This window comes from Engraulis encrasicolus, chromosome 13 (genome assembly GCF_034702125.1).
Source record: "Engraulis encrasicolus isolate BLACKSEA-1 chromosome 13, IST_EnEncr_1.0, whole genome shotgun sequence".
In the NCBI taxonomy this organism is placed as follows: domain Eukaryota; kingdom Metazoa; phylum Chordata; class Actinopteri; order Clupeiformes; family Engraulidae; genus Engraulis; species Engraulis encrasicolus.
The window spans coordinates 50,393,197-50,398,196 of NC_085869.1; positions in this window are offsets into that span (position 1 = coordinate 50,393,197).

Consider the following 5,000-nt stretch of genomic DNA (forward strand, 5'->3'; position numbering starts at 1 on the left):
CAAAATGACCACCACTGGTAATATCCAGAATACCAGCAATGGCCCATACACAGTAAACACTACAGCTTTCCAGAACTGCAGAGTCTACTACATAAAAATGACAGAGACAAAGAAAGCATTACGGAACGCTCCGGAGATCCTAACTTTCTCTCGCCTTGACCAATAACACGTATTGAGTTCGGGTGGAACAAAATTAGGAACTGCTGACTATCCCTTTCTGTTGGTATTTATGGTTTGTGGGTGTATGGGTGTGGTTATGTGTAAGCAATTACGTGATTTGTTAGTTAACCCAGAATATGCCTAGTCTGTGTCGATTGTAAGCTGCTGTCATCATTTCTAGGTGGGCCTTGATTTGATCACTCTAGGTCTTCATGACCTCATCTGTGGACTTCCTGAGTTCTGTAACTTTGATTAAACAATACACATACAACAGCACATTCTTTTGACATATTTGAGGGTCCTTGGTTCTGAAAGGATTGAAATCCAATGTTAGTCGTTACCCATTGTCACCTACTCCTGGCCTCCTAAAAAGGATTAAGTCAAATAGTTTAGCTTCTGAGTGACATCACTGTATCCTGTGTCCTAGAAAGAATGATACTTCAAGGAGTTAGTATGGACTTCAGACTTATTCAGAAAATAAGCAATCAGTTAATCAAACATCACATGACAGGCTTTCAGCTTGTCTCACAACAATGTTTGATGACCTCTGTAGGCTCTCCTAAAAAGAATGGGCAATTACTCAACATCCTCATCTCATGATTGTCACATGGGGTCATTGGGCCTACTCAATGGTTTGAGTGCCCACCAACGGAAAACAAGACACATTTATTTTAATATTTTAATTATACCCAAATATTGTAGGATTTCCTTGCAAACACAAATGAATTAAGCCAATGCATTAATTTTCAGCACCTCAGAATCTAGCCTATTTTCCAACAACGTGCACATGCACATGCACATGCACGCGCATGCACATACTGTACACATATAGTACATATATCCAGGGACTGAGGTGACAGAGACAGACAGACAGACAGACAGACAGACAGACAGACAGACAGACAGATTAACAAAAAGACAGGAAGACAGAGAAGAGAAGAGAAGAGAAGAGAAGAGAAGAGAAGAGAAGAGAAGAGAAGAGAAGAGAAGAGAAGAGAAGAGAAGAGAAGAGAAGGAGCAAGTGTGATGCACTCCAAACAAGAATTTAATCACTCTCTCACGTTCATCTTCCCTGAGTGTCTTAACTTCCAAAGAGTTCACATATAGGTTAAGGTGTGGTGTGCGTATGTGTGTGCATGCGTATGTGTCTGACTGTCTGTCATGTATGTGGGGCCAGGAAGCACTACTCCAAGCAAAGCTTCTCTGATACCCCTCTTTCAACTAAAAACCCTGTGAGCTGCATTGCTGTAGCCGACTACTTAACACGTTCATCCATCTTTTCTTTATTCTGCCTCCTTTGCACCTTTTACTCCTATGAAAGAAAAATGAGAGAAGATGCTCCCTGGGAGATGTTTCTCTTTCATCTTCTCCTCCACTTCTTACTCTATCCTTCCATCTACACACACTCCACCCCACCCCACTTGCACCGGGCACACACACACGCACACGCACACGCACACGCACACGCACACGCACACGCACACGCACACCCACACCCACACGCCCACGCACACACACACACACACACACACACACACACACACACACACACACACACACACACACACACACACACACACACACACACACACACACACACACACACACACACACAGGGTTGGACTGGCTATCTACCGGGCAAATCCTGGTGGGCCCTTGCGCGTCTCGGGCCAGAAATTCTGAGGGCCAGAAATAATAATAATAATAATATTTATATATATATATATATATATATATATTTTGTCAGCGACGGTAAAAAATGACACATCAGAGCCCATTTGATGCACATTGGGCTAGTCCAATGAAATGCTTTGGTTCTCGAAGGCCCGTCCCTCCCTTCCGGCCCTCTTTTGTCAAAACTCATCATCACCTCAAATGTAGTTGACTGGCTATCTATCTATCTATCTATCTAAATTGGGAAACTCCAACTCCCATTGTCATTGTGACACAGCACTCCACAGCACACAAGTGAACACTGCACACAGCGAAATTGCATTTATGCCTCACCCGCGCAAGGGGGCAGCCCTCAGTGGCGCCCCATGGGGAGCAGTGCGGTGGGACGGTACCTCAGCCATGGAGGAGGACGGGGGAGAGCACTGGTTGATTACTCCCCCCACCAACCTGGCGGGTCGGGAGTCGAACCGGCAACCTCTGGGATGCAAGTCTGACGCCCTAACCGCTCACCCATGACTGCCCCTATCTATCTATCTATCTATCTATCTATCTATCTATCTATCTATCTATCTATCTATCTATCTATCTATCTATCTATCTATCTATCTATCTATCTATCTATCTATCTATCTCTCTCTCTCTCTCTCTCTCTCTCTCTCTCTCTCTCTCTCTCTCTCTCTCTCTCTCTCTCTCTCTCTCTCTCTCTCTCTATCTATCTATCTATCTATCTATCTATCTATCTATCTATCTATCTATCTATCTATCTATCTATCCCAGTCCAGTCCAGTCCAGCCCTGCACACACACACACACACACACACACACACACACACACACACACACACACACACACACACACACACACACACAGACACACACACACACACACACACACACACACACACACACACACACACACACACACACACACACACACACACACACACACACGCACATGGAGAGAAATGAGACATGATTCTTGGTGATAAAATCCTAGCCAAACATCTATGTGTTGATTAATCAGCTTAATGAAGAACCTCATGAATCACGCAGCCTGTGAGTTTTTTTTTTGTCCGGTTGAGATGCCCTCTCCCCATATTTGAGCACCTGTCCCTAAAAAGTCCTGTGCACGTCAGTGTAGTACTCTCTGACTTTGCATGGCTACTATACAAGGCTATCAGCAATGCACAGTAAATATTTTGTCATGGCTGCAATACAAGGCTAGCGGCAATGCACAGTGAATATTTTGCCGTGTTACTGTACCTAATTCAACACTTGGAGAGTAGGCCAGACACCAGCATGCTAAATTTGATGCTACAGGTGTAGAATTAACTCTTCAATACAAGCCAAGTGGTGATTCAGAAGGACAAGGTGTGGACCTTTAGTATCCTATAGGGCAGCGATTCCCAGCCTTTATCTGCTGTGGCACCCTTTTGGGACTTAAGAATATTTGGCTTACAGTTTGTCTCGATTGGTTTGGCTAATTTCTATAAATGTTGGGTCATTTGGCTAAACATTCTTACTCTTCTGCACAACAGTTCAGATAACTAGCAAAATGTCATATACCCCCCAAAACAGCTCATTCTTGCATCAGCACTAAACCTTCTCCCACGTAAATAGTCAGTACCATAAAAATGGCATATATCCTTCTCAATTGGTTTGGCTCATTTGCATTAATTTAGTCATTCTGTCAAAATAAACTGGATGGTTCAGCATAACGCCATGGATCCTCATCACTTGCTCATATCACTCCAAAAACAGTTTACCCGTGTGTCGAAACTAAATTCCTTCCACAGAATGCCGTTTGAAAAAATGTCAAGAAATTAGCCAAATAACAGAGGAAACTGTAGTATACACGGTTGTAAAATTATTTTCTACAAACTAATAAAGTTACAATACCATCTGGCCTGTTGAACACTGTCATGAATGTACTGTTTACAGCAAAGAAATTCTTAAAATATTATGTCCTTGACTGTTTTGACAATTGTGTAGACTACTTTGCATATGATGACTCACACAATGAAATCATGATGACATGTTTTGGAGAGGGCAACCATTAGACTGAGAATTGTCTAATTCGTTTAGATAAGACAGGTCAATTTATTTGGAAAATGTGCTAAATGTATGCTCAATGTGTCAACTGAAGGGTACTTGTATATAGCCATCTGCCGAGATGTACTAAACATTTGAGACATGTACAAAGCATTTGAAATTTGATGAAAGCAATGAAAAATGCCATTCTGTTGTGGGAAATTGTAAGTTGGTTTGGAGATTTGTCCATGTTGTTTTGAGAATCATCATCTCAGTTTCGAAAAATTAGCCAAACCAATCGAGAAAAACTGTAACATGACGCCTGCGTCATATGTATGACATATCGGTGTCATAGTAGTATAGTGTCAAAACAGTATTGTGCGAGTCATAAACATGATGTCAATGTCATTATCGGTTTATGGTAATGAAAAGTTGACCTTACCGGGCGAATACACCGGCCGCGACATGAGTGAGGCGAGCAACGGAAGTAATTGACTTTGTATTGAGTCGCGCAACAAAAGCGATTCTGGAGACTAGAGGCGATTCGCGCGACGAGAGCGACATTTTATAGTGGAACTCCTGGGAATGTTATGCAAATGAGCTATGACGCGGATCAGCAACATGGCGCGACAGCCAATGACTGTATAGAGGTCAGTGACCACAGCCAATGGTAATGTTTGAATACTGGCGTTCTGATTGTAACGGACATACTCTAGTCGTTTCAATCACTTGTATCGCTTGATGCTGCACAGAAGCAATTCTCTGTCACTTCAATAGCCGGTCTATTCCCCCAGTTAGTAGGGGCTGTCTTTACCATAAACGAATGTCACTTAATGTTTATGGCACACGAATGACTACATTACGGCATTGTTATGACATTGTTATGTCAAACATATGACGCCGGCGTCAAGTGAAGTTTTCCCAGATATTTCCAAGACCCTCACCCTTGCCACATTTTTTGACCATTACTGTTGTTTCACTTTATCTTGTAATTAACAGGGAACGTAAATAATATTAACCATACAAGCGAATACTGATACCAATTTATGTAACTGTTAACCTTCCCATTTCATGCAAAGTCGCTTCTCTCTACGCTCCCCCTGCACTGCGACCATGACCCCCCAAAGTGAGTTCTGA